This window comes from Branchiostoma lanceolatum, chromosome 5, assembly GCF_035083965.1.
Source record: "Branchiostoma lanceolatum isolate klBraLanc5 chromosome 5, klBraLanc5.hap2, whole genome shotgun sequence".
Classification (NCBI taxonomy): domain Eukaryota; kingdom Metazoa; phylum Chordata; class Leptocardii; order Amphioxiformes; family Branchiostomatidae; genus Branchiostoma; species Branchiostoma lanceolatum.
Genome location: NC_089726.1, coordinates 20,767,133 through 20,786,250, shown reverse-complemented (window position 1 = coordinate 20,786,250; position 19,118 = coordinate 20,767,133). Strand labels below are relative to the sequence as shown.

Sequence of the window (19,118 nt, the reverse complement as noted above, 5' to 3'; positions counted from 1 at the left end):
AACCCGGATCTTCTGGGTCCGAAGTGCTTCGCGTTGCCAGATCGGCCAAGCTGCGGTACGTAGCTAATCATTCTGGACGTAATGCTATAACCTCACTATATGGTATCATTTATGCCGATTTTTGGTCGTTTTCTTGACGAAATCATTTTTTTTCTTCTGCAATCTTGTGGAATAGATGTAATATGGTCATTTTTCAGGATATCAAAGTCCGAAACCACAATGCAATGATATTTCCGAACATTTGTAGCAGTTACATGCGGTCGCCGTCCTGTGTCACATGCAAATCTAGCCTGCCTGCCTTTTCGTGCTCTCTTGCCATATAAGGCAACGGCTATACAAGGATTTGAGAACGTATTGCCATATAAGGTCTTATTGTGTGCGACACAGTGTTGAACCAAGCTTGCGAAACGCAAAAAAAAAGAAAACCAACAAAACCAGATTTAGAAATTCCTTTTTTTTCCTGTAACTAAACTTAAATCATTCAGGAATTACAATCTATAGTGAGCCTTTCAGCACGAATTTAAAATTTTCAAATGACACAAGGTGCCAGTTGCTCAATCAACTATAAGAAAACCGTCAGACGTTACAGGTAGCATCCACTACCTTTCGACAGCGATCTGGTCATTGACTGGTCACTGACTGATCACTGACTGGTCACTGACTGATCACTGACTGGTCTCTGACTGGTCACTGACTGGTCACTGACTGATCACTGACTGGTCACTGACTGGTCACTGACTGGTCTCTGACTGGTCACTGACTGGTCACTGACTGATCACTGACTGGTCGCTGACTGATCACTGACTGGTCACTGACTGGTCACTGACTGGTCTCTGACTGGTCACTGACTGGTCACTGACTGACCACTGACTGGTCACTGACTGGTCACTGTCAACCTGCAACGCGACGACTGACCGTTTTCAAATCTATCCGTCTGCTCGAGTAACCGTTATCTGGCTGATTTTATCACCTAAATGTCTAACCAGTTTTATCGACGTAACAGAAATGTTACTTTTTTCATGTTTGTATTGCATAATCAGAGAAAAAACATATGAAGGCATAACACAGTTTTGTATGTTATGTACATGCTTCGTATGCGTAAGGCCATGTTGATTTGATTATATGGATGACATCCGCGCGCGCATCAATTTTCGTCCGATTACAAAAATAAATAAAAAAAGTTTTCCACCATACTGTAAATCACACAAACAAAATGGTCAAATGTACGCCGTAAGTTGTAAAAAAGATATTGAAAAGCGATACCTGTGTCGTAGAATATCAACATCAATGCAAAATCAAAGAAAGAACAAAAAAGAAGAACCTATATTTCGGTATATCATACTCAGTGTGCTAATTTTTTTGTTCAACCTTCTTGACCACGTATATTTCATAATGAAAGCAACTTTTTTTGTTTTGCTAAACTTTTTTTTATTCGCAAGCTTGCATCAGTTTTGGGGTTCCGGGAGGAAGTCATCCATATAATCAAGATAACGTGGCCTAAGGGCACAGCATTGGGACCTACTAGGGATTTGAACTCAGAACCTTTGGAATCTGAGTTAATGCTAGTCTCTTCCAGACTAACCGCGCCGGCTATAGGGAGAACATTTGCAGGGGGACTTTGGCCCAACATTCGCAGCCGCAGTTGCAATATTGGACCCTATCTCCATAGCCGACCCCCTTCATACAGTTACTCCATTTGGCCATTTTCTACTATTTTCCCAGTGACCCGTAGAGGGTGGTAGAGTCTAAGTTAATGCATCCTTGTCAATAATATGTTTGCCAAACCCGTCAGGTTTGGAGGCCGCCAAGCCGGAGACCTCGCGGGAGAACCTGCGGGCACTACTGACCGACCACTTCACGGCTCCCCGGCACCACGTCACCAACCCGGACGGCCTGATCACAGCGGAGAACTTCATCTACGACACGTTTAAGGGCTACAACATGCAAGTCGCCAAGCAATATTTTAACCTGCAAAAAGATGGGGTGAGCCGATTCTAGTTTTTGCAATATAATTGTACATCTGATTGTGAATTTCCGAATAAACGGTTATGATGCGCCGTGTTGGCGTAACGATTGGGGTGTTCGGCCCAAAACCTAGCGGTCCTGGGTTTGAATCTCCAAACATTCCACCGATGCACGTTTCACAGTTGTCCAGAATTGGTGTTGATTAATCTAGAAAAAGACACATCTGCTGTAAATAAAAGCCTATTCCCTAAATTACCACAGGTATCTGTCCCTTAAAGGCAACCAAAGAAATATTAGGGCCAAAAAATGGAAATAAAGAATACTGAAATCTTTATGATAGTGCCATTCACTAACATTGTTAAGCTCATTTGGGTAATAACTTCATATTTTGAGCATTTTAAAACTGCGCAAAATCGTGCCGTACAGTGATTCTCTTAGTTTCGCGAGCCTATAAAAACTTCGGCCACGATTTTCAGTGAGTTCTCACATCACAACAACGTCGTATTTTTGCATGATGGACGTCGCTATGCATTGTGATAGTGTTGTTTGAACTAATATTATAGAAATGTATAGAAATGACTAAAAAGATTGACTTTCAAAATCCGATTTTCGGGCCCTTATATAATTGCATTGCTTGGGTTTCTTTTAAGCCTCCATATCCCATGAGCTGTGACGGCCACGGTGATTTGTGTCTCACGTAGCTTCTGTCTTAACTGTCCTTGAGAATTTAAGTGGCATTGTCCTCAATGTTAAGACGATCTGTGTGTGTGTGCACATGTCCGCCTGCCTGTCTGTGTTTGTGTTTCCCGACTACAGTAGTCATCATAACCCAAGAACCTCTTGATGGATTTCAACGATATTTAGTATTTGGATAAGTGTTAGGAAGCCGAAAGTTAAGTTGAGGTCGATTTTGGCCCCCCCTGGAATGTGACCTTGGTACTGTAACAGAACATCCGTTTTTTTGTATCTTTTGACCTGGACGTGCTTTGGTCTTAATTTGTGTGTGTCAAAAAGCTTGTGATGTAATGATGAAGTGGGCCCCCTAGAAGCTTGCTCTGAAACTGCAGGGGCATTATTATGAAAATTTTCTAAGGAGAATAACTGAACAAAGGAACGACTGATTTCCATGATATTTATTATTACTGCAAATCGTTAAACTTTCGTTGCGGTTTTTATTTCCAGATCGAAACAATTTTGCAGTAAAATAGTCATAATTAGGAGACATACATATCTTTGCATTGTCATGGATCTGAAATGAAGAGGTCACCACGAAAACGGCGAAAAAATACACTGCGAAAGTTTTAAAAGCTACAGTAAATAATCTAGACTAAAATACTATGTGTACACAGCTAAATGTTAGTTTCAAGCAACTTTTCGGAGACCGTGTCATATTCCTCAGGGAAATTCTGCCTATACTAGTAAATTGTGCACTGCAGCTATAGGTGTCGCTGCTTACAGATGCGGTCCCAAAAGCAAAGTATTTACATATACACGTATACAGACAGAGATAGTTATTGCGCTGTTTCCAATGCGGTCCCAAACGTAAATGTGTGTATCATATACATAAATTTGCCAAGTAACAACAAGAATTCGGAGACCTCATATCTCCATGAAATATATTTTATGCAAATTATGCCCGTATAAACTATATTCAACCATGTTCACCTTCACATAGCTTCCAAATGCCACAAGTACTGAATTCCAATTATCTACCAATATGGAATTACATTATTTTTAAACCTAGATGATAACAGTTCAACGATATCACATACTTTTTAAGAATACAGTTCAAACTAGTAAGTAATCTAGTTTCAACATTTAGTATGTAGCCTGTTGGAGCAGTTTTCAGAAGCTACAACAAATGTCAAAATTCAGTCAGTAATTCTAACTCCACTTATTGATCTTATACAGGAGACGTATCAAGGCGTGAATATGGTCGGGTTCTGGCCTGGTCGCTACTTCATGTCGCCACGGGACAAGCCTGTCGTGCTGACCGCCCACTACGAGAGTCCGTACGAGATGTCCGGAGTGGAAGACAACGGGTCCGGGCTGGCCGCCCTGATGGAGTCCGCCCGCCTCATCACCTCACAGCCCTGCTTGCAGGACTACACAGTGGGCTTCGTCGCTTTTGACTATTCCGCGAACTTGGAAAGAGGCAAGTAATCTTAATAAAGACAACTTGTTAGCAAGCTTGGATCACTGAACTTCCGTCCAATGTATTGAAACACTCACTCACTCACACAAACAAAAACACACACATACATACATACATACATACATACACACACACACATACACACACAGACACACACACGCACACACACACATACATACATACATACATACATAAATGCACACACACACAAACACATACATAAATGCACACGCATACATAAATGCACACACACACACACACACAAACACACACATACATACACACACACATACATAAATGCACACACACACAGAAACACACACACATGCACACACACAAACACATACACACGCACACACACACACATACAAATATACACTCACGGAGAGACACAGAAATATACAGAAAGATTGAGAGAGAGGGGACATACACAGAAACGTACACACGCACGCACACAGATACACATGTACAGGCAGATGAAGACACACATAAGAATACACACACAAAAACACACTCGGACATACACAAACGCACATGTGTATGTATGTCTCTCTCTCTCTCTCTCTCTCTCTCTCTCTCTCTCTCTCTCTCTTTCTCTCTTTGTGCGCGTGTGTGCGTTATTAATACGTATATGTGTCGTTAGTTGTATACTGCAGTGACACAAGATTTCCAACCACGCTGCAGACCTACAGATCACCCCCTGCGCTACGCTAGCCTGTGGAGCTCGGGCGTTTGTGACGGAAATGCTTGTACCTTTCATGAACGACAGCCGCCTAGGAACTAAAGACATCCAAGCAGTCATCGTCATAGACGCTCTCTTAAACTACAACAACACCCCGGGATCTCAAAACATACCCAACGAAGATGGCTTCCGAACGGTGAGTTAAGGCAAAATCACACATGCCAACGACTTTTTTGTTCGCACGATTGTTAGTGTCGTCACGCACGGCAGACGTCTACGAAGATCTTAATTTTTATTTTACCAACAGCTCAGTTGAATTCTCTAAGCCACCAAGCCACGCAGTAGATAGAACACATTTCGAGCTCATTTTGTTTGCTAACATAACAATCCACGGTTTTGGGACACCGTTGCTTAGGACGCAATTTTCTTTTAAAGGAAAGTTACACAAACAAATTGAAAATTCTACTATTGTTTTATTCTTTATTTTTCATTGTTTATTCGCATATGTACAATATAAAACAAATATACATAGAGCAAAGAATACATGCAGGGGAGGCCAGAAGCCTATATGGCTTTTCGGGGGCCTCCCCTAAACTACACAAATGGAATTTTTTCACAAAATTATATATAATCGAAACTAAGAAAAATTAACGAAAGAAGAAATTGGAATTGTAACATAAATCCTAATGAAACAAATGAAAAGAAAATGAACTACAAAGTGAATTTTGAGTTTAAACATAATAAGTATTATAATGAATAACAATTTATAAAGAAGTAGGTCAAAATTATACAAAAATAACAATCATATGAATTGTATTATAATGAATAACAGTTTATAAAGAAATAAGTCAAAATTATACAAAAGTAACAATCATATGAATTATTCTGTCATCAGATACCAAAGGAAAAGTGGAAAACAATGAAAACGAACAAATCAGGAGAAAGTGATACTAGGATGTTCCAAGACATCTATCTTAACAATTTTTTTTGCAACTGGGTAATGACGAGCAGGACTGTAGAATTTGGCTGAGATTGGCTGTACTATGACTATGCTAAATGTACCCCAATTCTTACTTGTTTCACATACGTCCGTCATAGTTCTGGGATCTTCCACCGTTTGCAACTTATGCCGTGCTGTCGCCTTCTCACCTGATGATTGAATTATATGTCGTCTGTCTTCTAAATTTCCTAAACATAATTAAAAGTGCTTTTCAAATTGGCTTTCCCTAGGGCGGATTTCGAGGAGCTTTCAGAATTCAAAGCCCACTAACTCGTCAATTCCTTTAAATTCAACGGAAAGTTTTGAATTCTGAAAGCTCCTCGACCTCCATCCTCACGAAAGCCAGTTTCAAAAGCACTATTCATTCTGTTTAGGAAATTAACGTCATATAATTCAATAATCAGGCGTCAGCACGGCATAACTTGTGAACGGTGGAAGATCCCAGAACTATGACGGACTTATATGAATCAACTTCAAAAAGTAAGAAATTAACTTTGGGATATATTAAGCATAGTCATCGTAGGCTTTTTAATTGTGTAGTTTTGCTTTCAGGGGTGTTGACGCCCAAATAAATTTTAAGGACTACTTTCTCTCACGGAAGGTGAATAAAACTGCCTCTCGACGTGGCTTGGTGGCTGCTCTATGAGATAACCACAACTGCCGCCAAAGGTTTGTTGTAAATCTGTCTTTTGGCGTGGCAGCCCACCACCTATGTACGCGCCCTGTACCACACACCTCGAGTGTCAGGGGGAATATTTCAACGTATCAACTTTGTATCATTTCCTCAAAACCGAAACCCTACAGTCGCTCAAATGTGTCAGGAAGCTTATGCCCTCCCCCATCTCTGTTGAATCATAATTTTTTTTGGTGATATATCATTTGTAATGCAACAAAAACCTGACGCCACCCGTCCCATTGCAGGTACCAGGGTTAGTTGACGCTGCTAACGCCGTCCGGGCCGACAGCTACAGGGGAAATTTCCTCGCAGTCGTCTCTCGGCAGTACGACTCACCCCTGGCGGCCGCTTTCAACAGCAAGTTCGATGAAGCGGGCAACCCTCAGTTCAAGAGACGTGTAAATTACACTTTTAGTTTCTGTGTTTCTCTGTAGAACAATCTTCCCAAGTACAGGGAGTTGAAGCAACGGTTGCTTTATAATAACAGGGAACGACCTATGTCACACATATGCATAACCCTTGGCGTTGTTTAAAGATATCAAGTGAGGATGCCTCTACTAATACTGTACTTGGTGACAACGAGTTTCACACGTTTAAGGCAATAACGAATTTTGAACAGTTCTAACTTGCGTTGGCAACCATAGCCATGGGTTGCCACTTAACTATGCAGCAATGCGATCAGTGAGACCTTTCTATACGGCTCTGGCTGGCTTACAAGTATACTGAGGGGGATGCTGCAAAATATGCATATATGTCGTTTGGCTTGAAGGATTGAGCCCGGTCAGAGATATCTACTGCTAAGTACAAGAAGAAATAGAAGGTCTCATACATCCGTGAAATCTTTGGGCATATTCTTAATTTCTTGCTTTCTTCATCATTGGGAGTCACTCACTGATTCTGTTTAGACATTTCCTTTCATCCGTGCCAAACCAGCCTATCCATCCTGCAAGTGCCATGTTACACCATTCCCTACTACCACGGCCCACCTTCGATCCAAGCCAGCGCAGCGGGAACAAACTTGCAAACACATCAGGACAAACAAAGAAACAAGCGGAAAACAATACCTCCGTTTCCATTGAGGTATTTGGTAGCTATGACCTATGTTTCAAAAAGTGAAGAATTAGATACATGTATCTTATCATTACACAGAGTATGACTCTCCCGTTCACTGCTATAACGGACGAGACGATGCAAGACCCACTGTGGCCAATATACGACGCCTTGACGGACACTGACGTTAAAGCCTTGTATGAGGTAATCCCAGACGTCAAGGCCGTGTTCATCACTGACACAGGTACAAGCGTACATAAATCTTTCATAATTTCACAAACTGCTGCTGAATTTGTTGCTCAACTCCTCGACTTTAAGGTCTTAGTCCTGTATAGTAAGGTAGCGTGCATTGCCTCTGGAACTAGATACCCCGGGTTCGATCCCGGCTGTGTCGCTCACCCGACATGCACGCTACCGGAAAGGACCGCAGTCCTTAGGACGGGACGTTAAGCCGTGGTTCACTGTTCATTGTGCCTGTCGAAAAGAGCTAGGGGAATTTCCCCGGTACAATGAACCTGTAAATACTGTATATATATATAGCGTCTGTCTTCCTGCCACGAGCAGTGGAAGAGTAGCTCATCTGTTCATTGAGTTCATTTGAGCTAAACTGGTTCGAGATCCCTTTCCTTTCCTTTATCACTCCGAGTGGGTACTAAAGGAGTCCGTGCCCCAAAAAATGAACGGCTGCATGTACGTGTGTCCATATCGATGTAAAAATTCCTTTTAGCTAGCCCGGCTGATATCAAGCGTCAAACTGATGAAAGCTTGTTTGTAACTGAAGGAATTAGCTGGCAAAGATCGGCAGCCGCGCTCGAGGTTGGAAGTACACAGCCCGGGCAGTGTGTGTGATTCGGTACTGCGCTAACAGCTGGAAATGCCTTTTTGGGATTGTAGCTAAGTGCAGTTCGTAATTGCTATCAAAAGAGATTGTGTGTGTGTGTGTGCAGTGAAAATGTTGTCATTTTTTTTACATAATCTCGGGTAAATGGTCTCAACATGGAATGAAAAACATTGGCACATTTTCTATATCTTAATTACGAACGCGCCCGTATAAAACATGTTCTATAACATGTAAGCCTATGGGGCGAAAAAAACTCATGAATGAGACCTTAACAATTACTCGTTCTCAAATACTAGACACTGAACGGGACTACTTAGTAAGAGGAATCAGTAGTAGTAGTCCATTGTGTTCTGCTGCTGCAGTGGTCGGAACAAGAGGAATCAAGGGCACACTAACTATCACTCAACAGAGACGGTGGCAGGTATAGACTTCCTAACACGTTTGACCAATCGCTGACGTCATTTGTTTGCAAGGGCACGTGACCTAAGATCATTAGTCGTTTGAAGTCTTAGGAAGACAGTAGTAGCGTTGTAGTTTCGATGTCTTAACGTTATAACTTTTTGTGCTGGAATATGAACAGTCATACTTATTGTTCTCCAAACTATATTTGTATCCATCTCCTTCAATATCTGTATCTGTAATAGCCACCATAACCTCCCTTCAGCTTAACACACCAGCTTCACAGGCACGCGGCGCGACAGCGGCAGCTGGTTATACAACGAGTTCCACTCTGTGTTAGTTATGGGGAAAAGTTTTAACATTTCAATGATGATAATGATGATCCACTGTGTTCTGCGGCTCAGAGGTTGTGGAAACAGCCTCCGGCTGCATTCAGCCTTTCTTCATTTCTTTCCACTGTGCCTTCTTTCCTGCGAGCTGCCGTAGCTCTTTGCTGTTCTTAGGTCTACAAATCCTTTGTTCTTGAGGTCTGTTTTAGGACACTTAGTAGGTTTGTGCAATGTCTTCCTTTCCTGGCCTTGTATTTGTTACACCCCACTGTAGCAAATTCTAGTGCCTTTCGTGCTGGAGTGTCTCCGGGCATGCGGAGGATGTCCCCAAGCATGCACCACCTTAGGTGGGGAACTTTCACTGACAGTTGGGTGGTGTTGCAGATTTTATATAGTGCTTTGTTAGAGATCTTGTGGGGCCATTGGTACCCTGTGATTTTGCGCAGGTGTTTCCAATGACATGTATCAAGTTTGTCCAATGCTGCCTTTGGCACTTCCCAGCTGTTGCAGTTGTAGAGCAATATGGAGTCACAAGTTGCGTTGTATATTTGTAGCATTTTTGCCAGGGGAATCTTTGACCTACGTACGGATCCACAGTTTCCAAAACGATTGAAAGGCGATGTTAGCCATGATGCAGCGTGCCTCTATGTCTGAGGAGCTGCACAGTTGCGATCCCAGGACCTTACTCTTCCTCCAGCTCTCCACTCCTCGGAGAGTTTCTTCATTTCAATCCTTGGTTGGTAACTGTAATATATTTGAATCTATGCTTATTTAATGTTGTTTGAGCGTGTGTCTTGTTCCATTCCAGTGATCTACCGTGGAAGAGAGAAAGAATGGGACAGCCTGACCGTCGATGACTCCATGACAATCACTGATGAGAGACTGGACTTCCTAAAGAAGACCACGGACGTGGCAACCAGGATGGTGGAGGATCTCACCGGTCACAAGGAAACATGCGGTAACTGTAACTGTTCGTCCTATTCATATGGACATACTTTACAAATAGATCTTTGACTGGAATGAAAAGACTCAACCAACCGACTAAGTGATTTATTCAACCAAAGTTTCAGTGACCATCTGTCACCTTCATCAAGGCAATTTTGACTAGTTCACATTGCACTACAGCACAGGTGTCGCTGCTCATAGATGCGTTCCCAAACGCAAAGTATTTACATATACTAGTATACACTATTACAGGGAACAGCATCCACAATGTGACAGATGGTCACCAAAACGTCGGTTGAATGAATCACTTGGTTGTGTAGAAAGAGTATTTTTGTTCAGTGACCTACCAGTCTGATAAAACAATGCACGGAAGATCTTTGACTTGTTTGAAGTGCGGGAAAGTTTGACGCATCCTTTCCTGGTACAAATTTGGGTTAATATTCTTATCTTTAGCGAACCCTACGTATCTCATTTGCATTAGAAGACTTAGCATGTACTAATCAAACAATATTTTACGTATACAGTCCGACACAAAATTAGTATAAATGTATTACAGGAAGGAACTTTCAAATTAATATCTACCATAGAAGCCAAGTGGAGACGACCATTATGTATGCGTCTTCGCCATTATATTTATTTATCTATTTATTGGTTCGGCATGTACATGCCACGGTTGCCCAACTAGTCGGAGGCTATTACTAAGGGTGATCCCATGTACGGTCATAGGACTGTAGGTTTTGAACCCTTCAACGACGAGAAGGACCCCCACTCTTTTCGATAAGTGCGGTGGGTTCTTTAACGTGCTCGAGATGTAGCTTTTTTTAAACACGGGACCTCCATTTAACGTCCTATCTGAAGGACGTCCCTAACCGAAGCTAGGTACTCATTTACACCTGAGTGAAGTGAGGAAAGTCATGTAAAGGGCCTTTCCCAAGGGCACAACATCGGGGCATGTCGAAGGTTTCGAAACTCTCGGCCGTGGGCGAAACACCCTACCGATTGCGCCACACGACGCCATTATATTCTCATATAACTTTGTATTATGTTTACGAATTCTTGCCATACTTTGTACCATGTGCAATTGTCGTGCAATAAAGTTCTCTATAACTTCTTTACCTATCTTCAACAGATCCAGTAGCTGGTTTCCCGGGTAAGGCAGGATTACAGATGAGCGGAACTATGCAGATGTCAGACCATAGTCTGCAGAACATCAGTCTGACGATGCACACCTTCCAGTCTGAATACGCTTTCAACGCCACACTGTATTCTCCGACATGGAGCCTGTACATGATCGGTAAGACTTAGGGAAAACAAAATGGTGTGTTTTTGATAACGGTCCTCCAAAAAAGATAGGGTCCGAAAATAAGTTGATGATAATATTAACAATAACAATAATAGTAATAATAATAATAATAATGATGATGATGATGATGATGATGATGATGATGATGATGATGATGATGATGATGATGATAATGATGATGATGATAATGATAATAATAATAATAGTTATAATGATAATAATAATAATAATAATGATAATAATAAAAATAATGATAATAATAATAATATATAACAAATATACAATATATAATAAATATATGATATATAATATAATAATCAGAAATTACCCGTGCAACAGATACGTATTTGCTTGACACTTGCACTTTGTGGAACTGTCGAAAGGGTCTGTAAGAAACACTACCTAAAAACAAGTAGGTTGAACACGATTGGATTTATAATACAAACGTAATTATCATATATATATACTAAGTAACAGGGTAAATTCTATAGCTGGCAATCATAACAATCAATATGTCAGAGATCTGTTAATGAATGAGTCTGTTCGTTTAGCAGGTTGGTCATGAAGGGTATTGCACTGTTCTGATATCTTTTCGTCCTTCCTCTTGTGGCGTTTGGTGCTTGTTTCTGGTGAATTTTAATTGCTGATGTCTTCCATACACAGGAGGTTACGATCCCCTTGAGCGCGTTCTCCATCTGTATCTTCCCGAACCTTTTGTGATGGAAGGAGCCCCCGATACCATATCCTGCAGGGTGTTCGGAAATGTGAGTCAGCGACAGGCTACCTCATAGCCTGTGTTATATACAATATCTGGTTGGGCCTCCTCCCCGAGAACTTATGGCCATTCACCTCTAACTCAGAAGAATCATACACATTCCCATAACAACCAATAGGAGCTCTCGAAATTTTGTCAGTATGAAAATCAGTCCAATATGAAATCAGAGTTTTCTGTCACTGTGGAAGTTCAGTATTCTCTTTGACTCCGTTGCAGCCTCCAACACCACGGCAACGGACATTTCTCAATTCTATTGATGATTTTTGTATAATAGGATTAATTTTGTTCCCGATTCTTCTGGCTCTTAGGTGTTGGTCATCAGGCTTCTAGGGTAGGGGCTGACCAATGGGATCCTAAAAGCATTATTTAGTCAGGCTAGACTCTCCCAAATATTAATGTTTTGCCAATTTTTCCGTAGTCCATCCATATTTTTTAAAACAAGCTTTATCAACATTCACTATAATACATGGAAATACATGGAAAAACTAAAGTAATTATTGTAGCGTTGATTAAATTTACAACGATGGTTTGAAATATTGCCATGATTTGTTCATTTTGTTCATCTATCTCTATAGTATTATTTAGTCGATTCCTAAAAAGCGCAAAGATTGGTTCAACATTTTGGACAAAGCACAAAATAATATACACAGTACTTAGCAATAAGAATACAATGTGCAAGCGTGGTAACTACGTAGTCCATCCTTACCCATTGTTATAATGACCGTAGCTGCTTCTTGCCTCAAGGTGTCGCTGCGGCTAAGTTTGTTAAATATCAATCGGCGAGTTTCCGTCTCATGAAAGTCCGTTGCCATTTGAAACGGTCGAGGGTATCATAATGGAGGGGGGGGGGGGCGTGTAAAAACATATAAAAGACAACATTTCAATCACAAATCTACGACAGTATCGTAAAAAAACAACGGTAACGAACATAAGTTGTTGACGAAGCGTGCCAATACACTTGATGAGCACCATTTTGCGATATGGAGTCGACCGTTTCAAATGGCTACGACTGTATTAGAGACGGAAATCAAGGTTGATAAATGACACAATGTATACCTTTCTGTGTCGCAGTATCATCCACAGGGGTCAGGTTTCATCTTCACGGGGAAGATGAGAGGGCTCTGTTCACCCACGCTTACCTTTTTCGGGGGTGGAGGGTTCGAATCCACCAGCGGAGTCTTAGTCCTCTCTAGCAGGAAAGGTAAGTAATGCGGGACAAAGCCGATGTTATCATCTTCACCAAGAAGGTTATGCTTTGCATGGTGCTTGCAGTATTTGCTTTTGTAATTAGATTTCATCCATACTGCAGTATATTGTTTTCCCTCATGTTTCTTCTCCTCCTTCTCCTGTCAAATCCTAAAATCGATTTATCTCTGTCATTTTTTGGCCAAATGACCTGAAATTTGTCAAAAATATACGGCCGGACGTGCTTTTTTTCCTTTTTTTCTATGGGGCTTTAAATGATTTTATTTTCAATTAAACGATTTTTTTCCAATTTTCAGACCAAAACTGTATATTTGGGCCTGTTGTGCTCTTTAATTAAAGCCAAATGACCTGAAATTCGTATGCGGGGAACATTTGTTAAAATTAAATTTTAGACTTGGTTGATTATGAAAAAGTAAATTTGTTTTGGATGTGGGGAGGGAAATGGATGAAATATGTTGTATTTGCCCTTGCAAATATTGCCTCTCTAGTTTTTTCCTGTAACAGCATAACTCAATAATCTATGAATTGATTGTCAAAACAATTGGTATCTAAAAATAGTTTTCTTTTACCCTCGTGTTGGGCCAAAAAGTTTAAAACTTCACACTTAGTATTTTTTTTTGGTTTCTTACTATCTTAGAAGCTGTTAAAGACGCCGGTAGTAGAGGGCCCAGCCTGGCGTTGCCGGTCGTCCTCAGTCTACTGGGCGGGATGGCCTTCTCCGCCGCCCTGGCTGCTGTTGCGTGGTTCGTGTACACCAGGTACGAATTCAAGATTTTTTTTTTACATTTTCGAAATCACGATTGACACTGGATTAGATAATTTCTCAGTATACTGATTTTGTTATAGCCTGCGTAGCCTGTAATACACAATCTCTCGCTGTCAGGGGCTGATTGCACCCCCTTCCCCCTGCTCCACTAGCGGATGAGCTGTTGGAAGCGTGGTTTAAGCCCGCGTCGCAAATAAGAAATTTAGCTCGGCCGACATGTTGGCGAGCTTCAATTGTGCATTTTAGGCCGAAGTACGGTCGACGTCCTGTCAATTACGCGGGCTTCGGGCGATTTTTAGAAATAAAAGTTGATCAAATATTGGCCTTTTACCAGGTTAGTCGATGCAGACTTCGTCCATGTCCAAGAGATGGTACCATCTCATGGGGAATTTTTAAGTTTTTAGTGTTCGACGGACGTCGCCCGAGATTTTCATTGGAAAATACGGTCGACGCTTAGGCGATTTTGAAATTCGGCGAGCTTCGGGCGATCTACAAAGCCTCCTCTAGCTGGACCCGCGGCATGCTGGCGGCGTCGCTGCGGCCGGTCGAATTGACAAAGCTCTCCACAAATTTCATCGACAAAAAACGAATCTTTTCAAGCTTTGTGTGTTTTGTTGTCTTTTTGGTCATACTTGTACGTTTTGAATGATATTCATTATAAGTCAAGGGTAACATAAATCCAGTTCAGAACGCAAAGACGCCGCCAGCGTGCCGCGGGTCAAGTGATAGGTGGGCTCACGGCTATGTATCATTAACCCTTAGACTCGTAAAGCACAACGGGGTCGTTTGGACCCCAGGCGTTTATGTTGATGTGCCATTGGAACATTTATGATCTTAAGAAAATTCCTTCCATGACTTTGTCAGTAAACATCTACTATAACTTCTTATTATGTATTGCGTATACTATGATTTATTCTAATCAGAAAATATGACATGCTGTTTATTTCAAACAGACGTCTGGCGGATGTGTCTGCCAACTCGCTGCCCATGAAGGAAAATCAGTGATCGTGAAATAGTGCTGAAATTTCATGGTCAAGTCTTTGATGGTAACAATTGAATGAATTGAATGAATTGAATGAATTGAATGAATTGAATAAATTGAATGAATTGAATGAATTGAATGAATTGAATTGAATTGAATGAATTGAATGAATTGAATGGATTGAATAAATTGAATGAATTGAATTGAATTGAATGGATTGAATGAATTGAATGAATTGAATGAATTGAATGAATTGAATGAATTGAATGAATTGAATTGAATTGAATGAATTGAATGAATTGAATGAATTGAATGAATTGAATGAATTGAATGAATTGAATGAATTGAATGAATTGAATGAATTGAATAATTTACTTTACAACAATTGCAACCGTGAAAATGTATGGCAATGTACAAATGACATGATGAACAATTCTAATAACTACTTTATTATATCAAATATAATCTACAGTAATAACTAAATGGAACTATTCTAGATATCACATTGCATATTTTTAGGCTACTCTGCGACTTAACGTTCGTCGAATTTCATTTAGGAATAGTACAGTTTTTTTTGTATAGCGTTATGAACATTGAGACCATTGTTATGTTCACATCAAAACCAACGTTATGTTTAAATTAAGACTATTTTTATGTTTACATTAAAGGAATGAATACTTGAAGGAAAGCTACACAAAAATTGAAAATCCTTCTATGCTGTGCTTAATATATTCCAAAGTCAAATTCTTACTTCAAGTTGTTTCACATAAGTCCGTCATAGTTCTGGAATTTTCCACAGTTTGCAACTTATGCCGTGCTGACGCCTTCTCACCTGATAATTGAATTATATGACGTCAGTGTTTCAAATTTTTCACCTGTTGATTGTATTATATGACGTCAGTGTTCTAAAATTCGATCATCAGGTGAAAAATTTGAAACACTGACGGTATATAATTCAATTATCAGGCGAGAAGGCGTCAGCACGGCATAAGTTGCAAACTGTGGAAAATCTCAGAACTATGACGGACTTACATGTATGTGAAACAACTTGAAGTAAGAATTTGACTTTGGAATATATTAAGTACAGCATAGAAGGATTTTCAATTTTTTGTGTAGCTTTCCTTGAAACATGTTGTTTTCGCTACGTTTTTTCCTTATCAGCCTTCCCCTTCTAACCTTCCTAGCAAATAAGTTCAAAGATCCGTACCAGACGACCGCTAGCGTTAGTTATATACTGTAGCAGGCTCTCCGTTGTGATCGATAGCCTAATTCAAGGCCAAATGCAAATCCCACCAGTTGTCCTGTTTCTACATTCACATCTTATCAACCTTCCATCTATCCCACCGCAATATAGATTATAATATTTTAGGCCATTCCCCCAATGATTTTATTATATTAATGTATACATTTGCATGGTAGTTATTGAGTCAAATGATTTTATACTGTATCTATAAATTGTATTGTATCGCATTAACTATGTATGTATTGTAATAATGTAATGATCTTACTGTATGTTTGTGTGTATTTGTGGGTCAGCCGTTACCAACGAAAGCTGCCTAGGCTGACTCAATGTAATGACTTGTCTTTCATTGTCAATAAATACAAATACAAATAATGTAGCAAGTACTGGAGAGGCCTAGTCAATATACATTTGCATTTATAGCGAAGCTTTACTAGCATTACGCCCGATTTGCAAGAATTCCTAGAATTCCACAGGTATTTCTGCAATCCGTCCGCACAAATCCTGCAAACGCCCACCTGTCACTCGATACCTTGTAAGTAGGTCTGGCATCCAGGCATATATAATTATATAGGAAAGGCGAAGTTTTTTAACAGAACGATATTTTGTATCCAGTTGCTTGAGTAACTGCTTTCTAGTGTATCTTATTACCTGATTTCTACGTACCCTTCATCGATTTAAAGCCCTTTTTCTTGGAAGTTATGGAGTGCAGTTAACAAGTACAGATAGCGGTTTGCAGATGCAGATATGAATGTAGATGTGTAAATCGTGAAATTATATTAATCACACAAAATTACATTATGGCGACGAAACGTTTTTATTTAAAAGGATACAAGGAGCCATGGCCTAACGTGAGCCACTTTGCTTCCTCTATTTATTTGTATTTTATGTTTTGTGATTGAATATACATTCCGAAGTTTAAGAGAGTATAGTGTTTGCGTGAAACGTCACATCAATCTTGTTTGTTGATTAAACCTGGAAGAGTCAGGCCTGCAAAACTACTTGTATAAATGTCATACTAAAACGGCTGTAATCACATACAAATTCAAATTCATCCAGCAAACTCCAATCCAGGTTCAACATCTAATATGGTGGCCAATACTTAAGTGTACATCACAGCTATATATAGTCATGTGAGCGTAGAAATAAACCCTTAAGGCGTTTGTGTTTTGAATGGTTTTAGGGCCTTGTCTGTTTGTACACAAAGTAGCAAAAATACCTAGTTTAATACCTATCTGGCTATACATAAATGATGTGATCCTGCGTCGAACTGCTAGCTATGGAATACTTTTGAATGGCATCTGCAGAGTGGACCGAGCAAACGAGACGACATACCGAGACTTCGCGAAGGAAGCGAGTCCGCTGATCGAAGTCAACAATAACGGAGGTCATGTGAACATCGTCAGTCTGATTGGACTTGTGGTTGATGGGGAAAGGAAAAAAGCACTACTTTATACATGTCATACCTGGAGAGTTAAAGACGGAAACATTTTCACCTTGTTTGAATTCATTCCTGTTATTTCATTATAAACTGAAATGTTCGTTTATGTTAAAGTATATGGAAAATTCGTTCTGTTTAATGAGTACAAGGTTGTTTCAAACTTTGAGAATCACTTCATTAACCCTCATCCGACCGACACATTTTTGCGACGAATCTGGCCGTATGGGGTACAAACGGACCCCATTTTGCTTTGCCCCCTAAATATATTTCGGGTGGATCTTATTGTAGTTATTGTGCATATCCTGTTACAATAATCTATGGAGAATATTTTGACAAGTTTTGGTGTTGATGATTAATGCTCATTATCATAATTTATGCAGAAAATGAGGAGAACCCGCATTTTCCTATAGCCCTATATAGAATGGGGGGGGGGGGGGGGGGCAAAAAAAGTGCCCGCGCCAACTTTGACATCGTATAACTGCCAAATGACGTATGCTAACAGCTATTCCAAGATCAGGGTGCGCCAATAGCATATTTCATTGTTATAGTCTTCTTAGGTTGCTTTTATCACATCCTGTTGGTATTTTTCTTATCTTATTATCCAAATACAATCATTTGCCAGACAATTCTGCAGTTTGTTGGTAAATAAATGTTCAAAACATTATGCTGTGACCAATTTAATGCCCAAAATTAGCCTAAAATATGCGTTATATTGGTGCACTTTAATAATGCAATTTTTAAAATCAGCATTCAACTATTTTGTGATGAAAAAAATTAATCAAGAACTGAGTTTTATGATAAGACTAGCCCAATCTAATGTATTGTGCAAAAAACTAGATGATAATTTGACATTTTTTCTTTCCATGAGCACAATTTCAATATGTATTGAACGTTATGAAAAATGCTGTTTTTAACACGTTATACTAAAAAATATCCTTGCAGTAAAAAAATGGTGATGAAACTGGCCATTTTGCATGTTACTCAGTTGGTATAGTCATATGTAACATAAAGATGTGTTTTTGTCCTGCTTGCACTTTGGGATACTATGGCAGATGGATTACAGTTGCCTGTAGTTGTTGTCCGGAAAAATGCGTAGTGTCCGTATACTGGTAAAAAAGGTTTATCAAAAGGAATATGAAAGCTATTTGTGCATGTGAACTATCTGTTCTGAAACATCTAATGGTGGTGGCCTTATTACCAGAGCCACTTTGCACTGTCATTGTATAAACATGAAATAATGACATAAATTCCGCAGCTGTAGTGTCCGTATACCACGTGTAGTGTCCGTATACCATATTCCATGTTAGTACCATACATGATTCCAATTCAATTTTTGTTGCATTTTAAAGGATTTTGTCCCAAA

At 40.0% G+C, this 19,118-nt stretch overlaps 1 long non-coding RNA gene across 1 annotated transcript; it reads left to right on the top strand.

Annotated features, from left to right (window-relative positions):
• Nucleotides 1–11,193: 11,193 nt before the first annotated feature.
• LOC136435674 (uncharacterized) lies at nucleotides 11,194–13,307 on the top strand. The gene is made up of 3 exons (XR_010755880.1): nucleotides 11,194–11,336; nucleotides 12,009–12,109; nucleotides 13,192–13,307. It is a non-coding gene; the product is annotated as an uncharacterized lncRNA (long non-coding RNA).
• The last annotated feature ends 5,811 nt before the right edge of the window (nucleotides 13,308–19,118 follow it).